The sequence below is a fragment of the Protopterus annectens genome, chromosome 4.part0, assembly GCF_019279795.1.
Source record: "Protopterus annectens isolate FY-2018-M chromosome 4.part0, PAN1.0, whole genome shotgun sequence".
Classification (NCBI taxonomy): Eukaryota; Metazoa; Chordata; order Ceratodontiformes; family Protopteridae; genus Protopterus; species Protopterus annectens.
The window spans coordinates 1,420,980,916-1,420,996,788 of record NC_056733.1 but is presented as its reverse complement, the minus strand read 5'-3'; the positions used below and the strand labels follow the sequence as shown (position 1 = coordinate 1,420,996,788).

The 15,873-nt window shown below is 45.1% G+C and overlaps 1 protein-coding gene across 1 annotated transcript in view; it reads right to left on the bottom strand.

The window, feature by feature from the left end:
• Positions 1–15,873, bottom strand: part of LOC122799885 (cyclin-I-like) — a 468,895-nt gene that overhangs the window by 197,233 nt on the left and 255,789 nt on the right. The window lies entirely within an intron of this gene.

Below are 15,873 nucleotides of genomic sequence, written 5' to 3'. Positions count from 1 at the left end.
ATATGATTGTTGTGTTGAGTCAGAAGGTGTGAAATTTGAGGCAAAATCCATGGTGGGCCTTGAAAGTTCTTTAAGGTTGGTACCAGTGCTGGCGTGGCCAGTCTGGAGGAATCAGGATCATCTGTGGTTTTTCTTGTCTGGCTTTTAGGAGTACCTTTGAAAGGAGAGGCAGTGGTGTGAAGGCATAAACTTCTAGGCTTTTCCAGCTGAACGAAAGAGCATCCACTTTCCATGCTTGTGTGTGGCAAGTGCTTGTGCAGAATTTTTGTAGTTGGCAATTCAGTGGGGAGGCAAACGATCTGTATCTGGGCATCCCCATTTTTGTGTTACCATGCTGAAGATTTGTGGATTCAATTTCCATTCGTGAGGATGCATGATATTTCTGCTTAGATAGTCTGCCAGAGTATTTTTCTTTCCTGGCAGGAATTGTGCTTGCAGATGAACTTGATAAGTTAGAGCTGTGTTCCACAAGGTCATGGCTTGCCTGCATAGGGGATAAGAATGAGTGCCCCTTGCTTGTTTATGTACCGAATTACTGTGGTGTTGTCCGTCTTTAATAATAATTGTCCTGGATGCAGAAGGTCCTTGAAAGCTGTTAGGACATTTTGAGCAGCCAACATCTCTTTTTGAGTGATGTGAAGATGCATTTGGTCAGTGGTCCACTTCCCCTGAATACATTTTCCTGCCATGTGTGCTCCCCAGGCGTAATCCAAAGCATCTGTTGTTAAGAGTCTGCCTGGCTGTGGGTAGAGTGAAAGGCTGACCTTTGTTGAGGTGACATGCCTGTGCCCACCATCGAAACTCCTGTTGTAGGCAGGGAATTATTGGTATTACTGCTTCTAAACTGTGAGAGTGTTGAGTCCAAACACTTTTTAGGTACCACTGTAATTTCCTCATATGCAGTCTGGCATATGGAATTAGTATGCAGGATGCCATGAATCCAAGGGCCTGCAGAATTTGTCTTGCAGGGAGATGGGACTTTTTTGCCAGTAATTGAAAATATTGAGTCAGTTGTCCTTGTTTGTCTGGCGTGAGATAAGCCATGTATTTAAGCTGGCACCCAGGAATATTATCTGTTGTGAGGGCACTAGTTTTGACTTCTTTTCGTTTACGGTGTACCCTAGAGAAATTAGAAACCTTTTTACAAACGCCAGATGCTTTAGAAGAATGTCCTTTCTCTCTTCTTGAATGAGGCAGTCGTCCAGGTATGGAGATATTTGAATTCCTTTTTGTCTGCAAAATGCAATTACTGGTGCAAAATGCAATTACTAGTGCCAGGCACTTTGTAAAGACCCTGGGCGCAGTAGATAAGCCAAAGGGCAGTGCAGAGAATTGGTAGTGCATTGTACCAGCTTTGAATCTGAGGTATCTTCTGCAATCTTGTCTGATAGGGACATGCAGGTATGCCTCTTTGAGGTCCAAAGTAACAAGCCAAGCCTTTCTTGCCCAGCATGGGAAGAAGCTTTCTGTAGTGTCAACATTTTGAATTTCGGAACATCCAGGTTAAGTATTTAGAGTTGAAAGGTCTAGTATGGGTCTCCAGGCTTTGTCCTTTCTGGGGACGAGGAAGAGTCTTGAGTAAAATCCTTGTCCTTGTTCCTGCTATGGTACTTTTTGAATAGCTCTCATGTCCATGAGGGCTGAAATTTGTTTTCGAGCCTCTGCCCATTGATTTTGTGGCAGGTTTGGCATTCCTTTTAGCCTTGGTAAAGCGTGAAAGTGGAACCTGTAACCTTGAGACACAATATTCAGAACCCATTTGTCTTGGGTGATTGTTTGCCAATTTTGAGAAAAAAGTGCTAGGTTTCCCCCTAAGGGGGCTGCCAAAAGGGAAATGCTTGGCATACGAAGGGGGAAGTCATTGGGACTGTTTCCTGTAAGGCTGAGACTTGTCCTCACCTCCTTTTGGGGTTGAGGTACCCCACTGTCATCTGTTAGAGCCTTGGGGTTGAGATCTGCCTCTTGGGTGTCTGTATCTGCCTCTCTGTGGCCTGTCTGACACTGGAAAGGACCAATTCTTTGTAGGCCAGTTCTGCTAAATCGAGGTGGCTGTACCTGCAAGAAATCTTTGACTGTTTGCATAGATTTAGCTTTATTCTCCATTTTCTTTAACACCTCTTCTGCCTTAACACCAAACAAGGTATCATGCTGTAAAGGAACATCCAATAATTTTGCCTTAACATGATCAGGTAAACTCTAAGCATGTCTTCGAATCACAGAACCTGTAACTGTGGCTCTACAAGAGGCCTCAAGAATCAAAACCACATTGCAGAGTATGTTTTCCCACCTGTTCAAATGCATGCAATAAATCCTGCATTTCTTTATAGTCAGGAGCTTCTGAGCTTGCAAGCATTTTCTGTTTTAACTGAGCCATTAAATATTGTTGGTACTTAAGCATGTGAAACTGGCAATTTAAAGCCCTTACTGGTAAAGTTGCAGAAGTGTAAACTTTCTTCCCCCATCTATCCAATGCTCTAGAATCTCTGTCAGAGGGGACTGGATTTTTTGCAATGGAAGCCTTAACCCCTGGGAAATGGTTTCTGGGTCAGCAGAAGGGTTTTTATAAAGAAACTTGTGAGTCAGGGACTCACCTATCTGGCTTGGCTGGTGCAGGGGGCAAAGAATCAGGAGATAAGCTGGATTCAGAGAACACATCATCCACAATATCTAACACAGGCAGAATAGCCAGGGGCCTGTGCTGAGGCAATAAAAGGAAGTCCCTGAGCCTTTTCTTGGATTCTGAATAATCCTGACTTTCCCAATGGAAATGCTCCCTCATGGTATGTAAAGTTTCTCCAAAAGAGTAATCCTCAGGAGGAGAGGCTGAAGGGATAGATTCTTCAGCATCAGAGTCCTCATAGGGGGGTAGAGAGTTTCCCTGGTCTGAAGAGGAATCAGAGGAAATTGAAATCTGATCAGAGGAATCAGTCTGTATCCTGCCTAGGCCTTTTCTCAGGAGGGGGATGGGAACCCCTGATTAGAATAATGAGGTCTTCGGCCATTTTAAGCATCTGTTTCTTAGGCATGGAGGACTGTCCAGGAGAATGCTGTACTTGCTTCTTTGTCTTTAATGGTGTTTTTGTCTTGGCTGTTGCTTTAATGGTAAGTTGTGAAGGTCTGAAAACACCCTCAGAAGCCAATGCCTGCTCAGCGGTTCCGGACCCATCTGAGGGATTAGTTTCCGTAGGCCCAATACCTTGAGTTTCCAGAGGCTTAGTTGTCTCCACGTGGGAGTCGGAGGCGGCCTGTGGCTCTGAGGTAGCGGGTGTCAGGGGCTGCGAAAGCGCCTCACTGAGAACCGGCGACTGGCCTAGAAGAGGCTTCGTTGTCGGTTTTGGGCCTCGGATGCCTGTCTTTATCCTTGTCTTTGTGTTTTTTTAAGAATTGCGGTCGTCGGTTATTCCGACGGCATAGTATAATTGAACCTTCGGCCAAAGTAGTGCAAAGCAAAATCAAAACGTTGTTTTATAGTGCGTTTGTTAAATCTAGCACAAAAACGACAACTAGTGACGTCGTGATCAGGGCCTAGGCATGGAAAAAAGTAAGAGTGGAAGTCCTTAACAGGCATTTGCTTCCCACAAGAAATACAATTAACTTTTTCTGACATCGGTCTGAGGCAAGAAAAAAGTTTCCCCAACGGGGTACTTAGCTTTATTGAAGACTTTGGATCTGAAATTCGACTAAGAAAATCTCAGGAGTCGGTGGACCGGCACTTGCGAACTGCTTTTGCTTCGGGCACCGTGCGGCAAGAAAGACTGAAGAAAATGGTGTTGGATGCATCTTATATACCCCTGGCGCACTGACGTCAGGGAAGAAGCGACAGCAACCGATGCTGGACCAAGACTTTGGAACTCTGGCCGACTGCGGGACCGCCTGACAGCAGGATAACCCAAGTGTAATGACTGCAGCAGTGTAACACGATGAAAGTACAGTTTTGTACCTACCATAAATGTAGATGTTCGAGTGTTCACCCTGCTGCAGTCATCACACTTGGGTTATCCTGCTGTCAGGCGGTCCCGCAGTCGGCCTGAATTCCAAAGTCTTGGTCCGGCGTCGGTTGCTGTCGCTTCTTCCCGGATGTCAGTGCGCCAGGGGTATATAGGAGGCATCCGACGCCATTTTCTTCAGTTTTTCTTGCCCCAGATGTCAGGTGCCCCCAATAGGTAGGCAATATATTTATTGCTATATAAAAATGTACATATAAAAATAAAACAAAACCTTCAGGCACAAGCCACAGAGGTTGGAGAGGATAGAAAGGTGTAGATAAGTCCATCTAGTTCAGAGGGGATGGAGGGAGGGTAGCCAGGACTGCAGCAGGGTGAAAGTACAGTTTTGTACCTACCATAAATGTAGATGTTCGAGTGCTCATACAGCTGCAGTCATAACAGATGGGTTATCCTGCCGTCAGGCGGGTCCTCGGTTGGCCGAATTCCAAAGTCTAGGTCCGGCGTCGGATGTCGTCGCTTCCTCCCTGACGTTAGTGCGGCAGGGGTATAAGAGAGGCAGCCGATGCCATTTTCTTCAGTTTTTCTTGCCCCAGATGTCAGGTGCCCCCAGAAGAAAGGCAAACATAATGTTATGCAAAAATGCAATGTTGATAAATCAAAGGCAGTAGTTGCAAGCAAATACACCATAAAAGAATACCCCAAAAAGGTTATATGAAAAGTGTTTGTCATAAGGCCTGTCCTAAGAGGGGATGGAGGGAGGGAAACCTGGACTGCAGCTGTATGAGCACTCGAACATCTACATTTATGGTAGGTACAAAACTGTACTATGTTCATCGTGCATACAGCTGCAGTCATAACAGATGGGTAGAATCCCAAAGCTAAGTAAGGGTGGTAGGCACTAAGTGGAACTAGGAGGGGCTAGGATGCCCTGCAGGACTGCTGTGGCAAAGCCCGCTCTAGATTTAGAGTGGGAGGTGATAGTGCTTGGAGAAAGTGTGCACTGAACTCCAGGTGGCTGCTTCCAAAATGTCCTTGGTAGGGACCCCCCAGAGGAAGGCTGCAGAGGTAGCTGTGGCTCTGGTGGAGTGGGATCTGATGCATGCAGGCACAGTTTTACCATGAAATGAGTAACAAAAGCATATGCAGTGGGCTATCCATTTTGAAATTGTCTGTTTGGAAATAGCCTTTCCTTGAGCACCTGCAGCATAGGACACAAAGAGTTGCTCAGATTTCCTGAATGGCTTTGTCCTGTCCAAATAATAACGAAGTTGTCTGTGAATGTCCAAGGAATGTAGTAGTCTTTCCCCTTTGTTTTGTGGATTAGGATAAAAGGTAGGCAAGTGGATAGTCTGATTCAAAGCTACACTGGATACTACCTTTGGCATAAAGGTAGGGTTGGTTTGTAAGGCAACTCTGACCTGATGGAAAATGATGAATGGTTGCACAGCCATGAGGGCCTGTAGCTCCGAAACCCTGCGAGCTGTGGTGATAGCCAGAAGAAAGGCTGTTTTCCATGACAAGTACTGTAACTCTGATGAAGAAGCTGGCTCGAAGGGAGGAAGGGTCAGCTTTTCCAATACGAAGTTGAGGTCCCAAGCAGGGACTGGTGGTTTCCTTGGGGGTTTTATATTCTTTGCCCCTCTGAGGAACTGCCTTAAGAGAGGATGAGAGAATAAAGGAGGATATGTGTTGTATTGTGCAGAAATGGCTGAAGCGTGGATCTTGATGGAGGAGAAGGAAAGTCCATTGTTTAACATCTCAGCTAGGTACTGTAAAATTTGAGGTATATTTATTACCCAAGGATTCTGTCCCTTCTTTTGATTCCAGGCACAAAATCGTTTCCATTTGGCGGAGTAGGCCTTTCTAGTAGAAGGTCTTCTGGCCTCCAAGATGACATCCTGCACCTCCTTGGAGAGGAGAAACTGTTGGGAAATCAAGGAATTCTCCATGCAGCTAGATTTAGAGTTTTGAGATGGCTGTGAAGAGTTTTGTAGTTGTGCTGGGACGACAGAAGAGGAACTAGAGGTAGGATCCATGGTGGGGACTGTGTCAGGCTCTTCAGGAGCGGATACCAGTGTTGTCTTGGCCAGTCTGGAGCAATGAGAATCATTTTCGGCCTCTCTGCTCTGGCTTTTAATAGAACTTTGGGCAGCAGAGGAAGAGGCTGGAAGGCATAGACTGTCAATGTTTCCCAATTGAAGGAAAGTACGTCCACTTTCCAGGCCTGTGGATGATAGGTCCTTGAACAAAATTTTTTCAACTGGCAATTTCTGTGGGTAGCAAAGAGATCTATGTCTGGCTGTCCCCATGCTTGAGTTATCTTTGTGAAAATTTGAGGATGCAACTTCCATTCGTATGGATGTGTCATATTTCTGCTTAGGTTGCCTGCCAGTGTGTTTTCCTTCCCTGGCAGGAATTGTGCCTGCAGTTGAATTTGCAATTCCAGTGCTGTGTTCCATAGGGTCATGGCTTGCCTGCACAGGGGGTATGAATGAGTTCCCCCCTGTTTGTTTATGTACCACATCACTGTGGTGTTGTCTGTCCTTATCAATAGCTGGCCTGGATGCAGTAGGTATTTGAAGGTCATAATAGCCTTTTGCACGGCTAGCATTTCCTTTTGGTTGATGTGAAGGTGCTTCTCTTTTTGTGTCCATTTTCCCTGAATGCACTGATCTGTCATGTGTGCTCCCCAGGCGTAGTCTGAGGCGTCTGTTGCGATGATTTGAGTTGCTTGAGGTACACAGAAAGGAATACCTGTGTTTCTTTGGCAAGCTTGAGCCCACCACATAAATTCCTTTTGAAGGCATGGAATGAGTGGTATAATTGCTTCCAAGCTGTGGCTGTGTTGAGACCATAAGTTTTTTAGGTACCACTGAAGTTTCCTCATATGCAGCTTTGCACATGGGATTAGTAGGATGCACGATGCCATTTATCCCAGAGCCTGCAGGACTTTCCTTGCAGTTAGCCTGGTGTAAGTTGCCATTTTTCTGAAGTATTGAGTATTGAGTATTGTTGCCCTTGCTTGTCTGGCGTGAGATAGGCCATCTGGGTGGTTGTATCCAAGCTGGCACCCAGGAAAATTATTTGTTGAGAGGGTATTAGTTTTGATTTCTTTTTGTTGACTGTGTATCCCAGGAAGTCGACAGGTGTTGCAGTAGTATGTCCTTGCTGTCCGCTTGGATCAGGCAGTCGTCCAGATATGGGTAGATTTGTATCCCTTGTAGTCTGCAGAAGGCGATTACTGATGCCAGGCATTTCGTAAACACTCTGGGCGCAGTAGATAAGCCAAAGGGCAATGCAGACAATTGGTAATGGGTTGAACCTGCAAGAAATCTGAGGTATCTTCTGCAATCTTGTCTGATGGGACATGCAGGTATGCCTCCTTGAGGTCCAAGACTCCTTGCCCAGCATGGGAAGAAGCTGCTGTAATGTGAGCATCTTGAATTTTGGCACCTGTAGATATGTGTTTAGGATGGATAGGTCTAAGATAGGTCTCCAATCTTGGTCTTTCCTTGGTACCAGGAATAGTCTGGAATAAAATCCTTGACCTTGTTCTTTTGCAGGTACCTCTTGAATTGCTTTCATGTCCATGAGAGCTGAAATTTGTTTTTGTGCCTCTGCCCTTTGATTTTGTGGCAGGTTTGGTATGCCTCTCATTTTTGGAAGGGTGTGAAAGTGGAACCTGTAGCCTCTGTCTATAATGTCCAGAATCCATTTGTCTTTTGTAATAATATGCCAATTTTTTGAGAATAATGTCAGTTTTCCGCCCAAAGGTGCTGCCATTAAAGCTTTGCTTGGCAGGTGTAGGGGGAAGTCATTGTGTCTGTTTTCTAAAAGACTGTGATATATCTTCTCCACCTCTTGGGGTTGGTGCTTGCCACTGTCTGGCTCTGAAAGATCCTTGAGGTTGCCCTCTACCCCTTGGACACCTGTATCTGCCTCTGAGGTCTGTCCGTGGCTGGAAAGGACCAATTTTTTGAAGGCCAGTTTCTGCTGAAACGTGGAGGCTGTACCTGCAGGAAATCTTTCACTGTTTGCATTGATTTCGCTTTTTCCTCCATTTTCTTTAGCACCTCCTCAGCTTTAACACCAAACAATACATCTTTTTGAAGAGGTGCATCTAATAATTTAGCTTTGACATGATCTGGTAAGGTTTGCTCTTTGAGCCAAGCATACCTACGTATAACAGACCCCGTAACAGCAGCTCTACATGAGGCCTCTAAAGCATCAAAACCACACTGCAAGGTATGTTTACCCACTTGCTCTGCACCATACAACAAATCCTGCAACTCTTTTAAATCTGGTTGTTCTGGTTGTGTCATCTTGCTTTTCAGCTGAGATATCAAAAACTGTTGATACTTTAACATATGGAACTGACAGTTTAATGCCCTCATGGTTAAAGTGGCCAAGGTTTACACCTTTTTCCCCCACCTTTCTAAAGCTCTGGAATCTCTCTCTGAAGGTAATGAGTTTTTAGCAGTAGAGGCCTCAATTCCCTTGGGACCCTGTGAAATAGTTTCTGGGTCAGCAGTATGGCTTTTATATAGGAACTAGTGAGAATCAGGAACCCGGTAATACCAGTCTGGTTTAACAGGAGCTGGAGGCAAAGAATCAGGATTAAGGCTGGCTTCTGTGTACACATCATCCAATATATCTAAAACAGGAGGGATAGCCAGAGGCCTATGCTGGGGGAGCAGAAGAAATTCCCTGAGCCTTTTCTTGGAATCTGAGTAATCTTGGTCTTCCCAGTGAAAGTGTTCCCTCAATGTATGCAGGGTTTCCCCAAAAGAGAAGTCCTCAGGGGGGGAGAGCGAGGGAATAGACTCCTCTGCATCAGAGTCTTCGAATGGAGAACAGGCATAATCCTGGTCCGCAGATATTTCTGAGGTAATAGAAGCTTGATCTGAGGAAGGGTAGTCTTCCTCTAATCTGGGCCTTTTGTCAGAGGGGGGTTGAGAACCCCTGATAAGAGTAATCAAATCCTCAGCCATTTTAAGCATCTGTTTTTTAGGCATGGTGCCTTGAGAGGGTGTCTGAGGAATCTGTTTTTTGGTTTTCATGGCTGTTTTAGATTTCGTGAAGGCTTTAATAGAGGAGGAAGGCCTGAAGACCCCTTGAGAAATGGCAGGCCTGTCTAAATTCTGAGTTTCCCTGCCAGGAGTGGCGTTGGTATCTGTAGTAGGAATGGGGGCAGAGGAGCCTGCGACCTCGGGTACTGAAGACACCGGTAATGCATTGTCATCGGTACTCAGGGTAAGCGCCTCGCTGAGTACTGGAGAACCGGTAGTCGGCCTTAGCGTGGTTTCAGTAGGTGGTGCGGACCTCGTATGTTGGTCCTTATCTTTGCGTTTTTTGCTCAAAACTGGAGTTGGAGTATCCGACGACATAATATAATTAAATTTTTTGCCAAAAAAGTGAAGGGCGAACTCCGCCCGACGCTTAATAGTGCGTTTGTTGAATCTAGCACAAAAACGGCAGGCCGAGACGTCGTGGTCTGGGCCTAAGCAAGGTATACAGAAAGAGTGGAAATCCTTATGCGGTATTTGCTTCCCACATGAAATGCAATTATTAACTTTGTCTGACATCGGTCTGAGGCAAGAAAAGTTTCCCCAACGGGGTACTTAGCTTTCAAGAAGACTTCGGCTGAAAAACTTTCATAAATCTCAGGAGCTGGCCGACCGGCACTTGTGAACTGCTTCTGCTTCGGGCACCGCGTGGCAAGAAAGACTGAAGAAAATGGTGTCGGCTGCCTCTTTTATACCCCTGCCGCACTGGCGTCAGGGAGGAAGCGACGACAACCGACGCCGGACCTAGACTTTGGAATTCGGCCGACCGAGGACCCGCCTGACGGCAGGATAACCCATCTGTTATGACTGCAGCTGTATGCACAATGAACATCACTCGAACATCTACATTTATGGTAGGTACAAAACTGTACTATGTTCATCGTGTTACCCTGCTGCAGTCATCACACTTGGGTTGAATCCCAAAGCTAAGGATGGGTGGTGGAGTTAGACAGGGTTAGAAGAAGCTAGTAGGCCCTGCAAAACTGCAGTGGCAAAACCAGCTCTAGTCTTAGAATAAAGAGGTAAGTGATAGTATTTAGTGAAGGTGTGCAGTGAACTCCAAATTGCAGCTTCCAGAATATCCTTGGTTGGCACCCCCCTGAGAAAGGCTGCTGATGTAGCTGTAGCCCTGGTGGAGTGGGACCTAATGTTAGCAGGTACTGGTCTCCCATGATGCGTGTAGCAGAAACGTATGCAATGTCCTATCCATTTTGAAATGGTCTGTTTTAAGATAGCTTTTCCTTCTGATCCTGCAGCATAGGCTACAAAGAGCTGGTCAGATTTTCTGAAAGCCTTAGTTTTATCCAAGTAGTAACGTAACTACCTGTGAATGTCCAAAGAGTGCAGGAGTCTTTCTCCTTTGTTCTGGGGTTTTGGGAAAAAGGTGGGCAAATGAATGGTTTGGTTTAGGGCCACACTGGATACCACCTTTGTCATAAAGGAAGGATTAGTTCGTAGAGAGAGACTGTCTTGATGAAAAAAAGGAAAGGCTCCACTGCCATTAGTGCCTGTAGCTCTGAGACTCTCCTAGCTGAAGTTATTGCTAGTAGCAGGGCAGTCTTCAAAGAAAGAAATTTTAAATCAGCTGAAAAGGCTGGTTCAAAGGGTGGCAGTGTAAGCTTTTCCAGAACAAAGTTGAGATCCAAAGTAAGTGTTGGTGCTCTCCTGGGTGGTCTTATGTTCTTAGCCCTTCTGAGGTACTGTCGCAGGAGTGGATGTGAAAATAAAGGAGGATCCGTGTTGTAATGAGCTGAAATTGCTGAGGCGTGGATCTTAACAGATGAAAAGGAAAGTCCTTTGTGCAACATCTCAGTTAAATATTGTAGAATCTGAGGAATGTTTGGATCAAGGGGATTTTGGCCTTTAGCCTTGGTTCCAGGCGCAAAATCTTTTCCATTTGTCTGAATAGGCTTTCCTGGTGCTGGGCCTCCTGGCCTCCAGAATGACATCCATAACAGCTTTGGATAGAGGTGTTGGTTGGTTGTTTAAGTAATTTGCCATGCAGCCAGGTTTAAAGTCTTGAGCTGGCTGTGTAGAATCTGATTGTCCCGCTGGGTGAGCAGGTGAGGAATTTGTGGTAAAATCCATGGTGGGCTGTGTGCCATGTTCCTTAGAATTGGATACCAGTGCTGGCGTGGCCAGTCTGGTGCAATGAGTATCATTTGTGGCCTCTCTAATCTGGCTTTCAGCAGTACCTTTGCTAGAAGAGGCAGTGGAGGAGAGGCATACACTGTTAATGTTTTCCAACTGAATGAGAGGGTGTCCACTTTCCAAGCTTGTGGGTAGAATGTCTTTGCACAAAATTTTTGAAGTTGGTAGTTTTGGGGGTTGGCAAACAGATGTCTGGGCATCCCCATTTTTGAGTTATCATTGCAAATACTTGTGGTTCTAGTTTCCACTCATGAGGATCCATGATGTTTCTGCTTAGGTCGTCTGCCAATGTGTTTTTCTTTCCTGGCAGGAATTGTGCTTGTAGTTGAACTTGGTAAGACAGTGCTGTGTTCCACAAGGTCATTGCTTGCCTGCATAGAGGGTAGGAATGTGTGCCCCCTTGCTTGTTTATGTACCACATTACTGTGGTATTGTCTGTCTTTATTATTAGTTGTCCTGGGTGTAAGAGGTCCTTGAAAGCTGTTAGGGCATTCTGTACTGCTAGCATTTCTTTTTGATTGATATGCAGATGCCTTTGATCTGTAGTCCATTTGCCCTGAATGCACTGTCCTGCCATGTGTGCTCCCCAGGCATAGTCTGATGCATCTGTTGTCATAGTTTGCCTGGCTGTGGGTAAGGTGAAAGGCTGACCCTTGTTGAGGTGACATGCCTGTGCCCACCATAGAAACTCCTGTTGTAGGCAGGCAATGAGTGGTATCATTGTTTCCAAACTGTGGCTGTGCTGACTCCATACGCTTTTCAGGTACTATTGTAATTTCCTCATATGCAGTAGTATGCAAGATGCCATGAATCCCAAGGCCTGCAGAATTTTTCTTGCAGGGAGTTTGGTCTTTGTTGCCATTATTTTGAAGTATTGAGTCAGCTGTTGTTGCTTGTCTGGCGTGAGATAAGCCATCTGGGCTGTTGTATTCAAGCTGGCACCCAGGAATATTATGTTTTGTGAGGGCACTAGTTTTGATTTCTTTTTGTTTACTGTGTACCCTAGGCAACTTAGAAGGTGTTTGACAAATGCCAGATACTTTAAAAGAATGTCCTTGCTTTCTGCTTGAATAAGGCAGTCGTCCAGGTATGGGTATATTTTAATTCCTCTTTGTCTGCAGTATGCAATTACTGGTGCCAGGCATTTTGTGAAGACCCTGGGCGCAGTAGACAAGCCAAAGGGCAGTGCAGAGAATTGATAAAGGACTGAACCTGCAATGAAGCAGAGGTATCTTCTGCAATTTTGTCTGATAGGGACATGCAGGTATGCCTCCTTGAGGTCCAACGTTACTAGCCAAGCATTCTTGCCCAGCATGGGAAGAAGCTGCTGTAGTGTTAGCATCTTGAATTTTGGTACTTGCAGATAGGTGTTCAGAGTTGAAAGATACAGAATGGGACTCCATGCTTTGTCCTTTGTTGGGACTAGAACGAGTCTAGAGTAAAATCCTTGTCCTTGCTCCTGTGTAGGTACCTGTTGAATGGCTCTCATGGCCATGAGAGCTGTAATTTGTTTCTGTGCCTCTGCCCATTGAATTGGTGGCAGGTTTGGCATTCCTTTTATCCTTGGCAAGGTATGAAAGTGGAATCTGTGTCCTTGTGAGACAATGTTTAGGACCCATTTGTCTTTTGTGATGATGTGCCAGTTGTCTGCAAAAAGTGCTAGTTTTCCTCCCAAGGGAGCTGCCAAGAGAGATTTGCTTGGTAGTTTGAGAGTTGAGTCATTGTGTTTGTCTTCTGCTAGCTTGGGGCCTGTCTTTTCCTCCTTTCTGGGTAGCAGTACCCCATTGGCGAGGTTTGTAAGGGCTTTGTGACTGACCTCTGCCCCTTGGGGATCTGTCAGAAGCTGGAAAGGACCAGTTTTTTGTTGGCCAATTTCTGCTGAAACGAGGGGGTTGTACCTGTAAAAAATCCTTGACCGTCTGCATAGACGGTGCCTTATCCTCCATTTTCTTTACAATCTCTTCTGCTTTGACACCAAATAATACATCCTGCTGTAAAGGTGCATCCAATAATTTTGCTTTAACATGATCAGGTAAGGTTTGTTCTTTTAACCAAGCATGCCTACGTATGACAGACCTAGTAACAGCTGCTCTACAGGAAGCTTCCAATGAATCAAATCCACATTATAAAGTATGTTTGCCCGCCTGTTCAGATGCATGCAGCAGATCTTGCATTTCCTTGAATTCAGACTGTTCAGAATGTGTGCTCATTTTTTGTTTTAATTCAGACATTAGGAATTGCTGATAATTGCTGTGAAACTGACAATTTAATGCTCTCATAGCCAGAATAGCTGAGGTGTATATCTTCTTTCCTCATCTATCTAGGGCTCCGGAATCCCTTTCAGAGGGCACAGGATTTTTAGCCATAGAAGCTTTAGCCCCTTTGGGACCCTGGGAAATTGTTTCTGGGACAGCCACAGGGCTTTTATAAAGGAATTTGTGTGAGTCAGGTACTCTGTAGTATCTGTCTGGTTTGGCTGGAGCAGGAGGTAGAGAGTCTGGATTTAGACTAGACTCCAAGTAAACATCATCCACAATGTCTAAAACTGGAGGGATAGCAAGTGGTCTGTGCTGGGGTAGTAAAAGGAACTCTCTGAGCCTTTTCTTAGAATCAGAGTAGTCCTGGCCTTCCCAGTGGAAATGTTCCCTCATGGTATGTAAAGTTTCCCCAAAGGAGTAGTTTTCAGGGGGAGATGCTGAGGGAATAGAGTCGTCAGCATCAGAGTCTTCATAAAGGGGAAAAGCGTAATCCTGTTCCTCAGAAGAGGATGAGGAAATTGAAACCTGGTCAGAGGAAATTGAAACCTGGTCAGAGGAAGCAAAATCCTCCTCTTGTCTTGGTCTTTTATCTGGAGGTGGATGAGAACCCCTGATTAGGGTAATCAAATCTTCAGCCATCTTAAGCATCTGTTTCTTAGGCATGGGGCCTTGAACTGGAGACTGATGTACAGTCTTTTTAGGTTTTAATGGAGTTTTAAGCTTAGCATAAGATTTAATGGTGAGTGTAGTCTGTCTGAAGACACCTTCTGCAACCGAAGGTGTTTCTACTGCACCGAGATCTCCTTCTCCTCCGGTATCGGAAGGGACTAATGAAGATGGCTGCGACGGCCTAGTACAATCTGCTTGAGAATCCAAAGCTGTCTGGGGGTCCAATTCTGCGGTCGTCAGGGGCTGCGTAGGTGCCTCACTGAAAACCGGAGAACCAGCGACAGGCCCAGCACAGGCCTCTGAGTCTGGCTTGTTCCTACGCTGCCTGTCCTTATCCTTGCGTTTTTTATGCATGCCAGTCGTCGGCTGCTCCGATGGCATGATATAATTAAATTTCCTACCAAAGTAATGTCGTGCGAAGTCAAAATGGCGTTTGATAGTTCGTTTATTAAACCTAGCAAAAAAACGACAACCTGTGACGTCATGGTCTGGGCCTAGGCAAGGAATACAATAAGAATGGAAGTCCTTATGAGGTATTTGCTTCCCACAAGAAATGCAATTGTTAACTTTTTCTGACATCGGACTGAGGCAAGAAAAGGTTCCCCAACGGGATACTTAGCTTTATTGAAGACTTCGGACTGAAACTCTATTTGAAAATCTCAGATGTCAGCTGACCGGCACTTGTGAACTGCTTCGGGCACCGCGCGGCAAGAAAGACTGGAGAAAATGGCGTCGGATGCCTCCTATATACCCCTGGCGCACTGACGTCAGGGAAGAAGCGACAGCAACCGACGCCGGACCAAGACTTTGGAATTCGGGCCGACTGCAGGACCGCCTGACGGCAGGATAACCCAAGTGTGATGACTGCAGCAGGGTAACACGAACATCATCATCTTGTTGTACTTCATCAATTACTATACACTGGAATTTGTGATCAGGGTACTCCATAACATGTCTAGCCAGGGCATTAGTATGACTGGCTTTACATATACTACACTGGTGTTCATAAATACGTTGTTTTACACAACATTCTGTTTTTGCTATATAGAAACTTGGACATACTTGGCATTGAGCCAAACACACCACACCTTTTGTTTCACACATGTATTTCTCATTGATGTTAAAAATCTTGCCACCTATTTTAAATTTTGTTGTAACTTCCATATATTTGCAGTAGTGGCAGTGCCCACATTTTTTTCATACCCCTATTTGGTATGTAAGATTTTCTTCTGGACTCTGGTAGATTTTTCAAATTCAAGCCCTGTTTGAAAATAATTCTGGGCGTATCACCCAGTTTCTGATTAATTCCTAGATCTTCATTTATTAAAGCCCAATTATTAGTGTCCTGACATCATTCGAAAATGGGTAAACGAAGCTCAAATTATAGCCAGTATTGGACATATTATATCCTATAGTGACATCCAGTGCTGACACATCTGATATTTGATGTCTAACATTTACAGTGCCCCGGTTGAGTATTACTACAAAATGCCCAGCTTCCCTTTTTCTGATGACTTCCTTACTGACATCATCCACCAATGTTGTTGGACATGCCCTCTTAATAAACATCTGTTTTAAAAGTTCACATTCTTGATAATAATCTTCGTCCAAAGTCACTATTCTAGCAGCTCTAACTATTTGCCCCTTTATCCCTGCAAAACTAAGTTCCATGCAGTAAGTGTGGAAATTTCTGTTAATAGAAATAAGGGTCAGCCTTACGTCAAGTGGTGCCCTAGGTAAGAGGTCTTCACAGCACACCCCCCCCCCCAAGACCACCTGGTG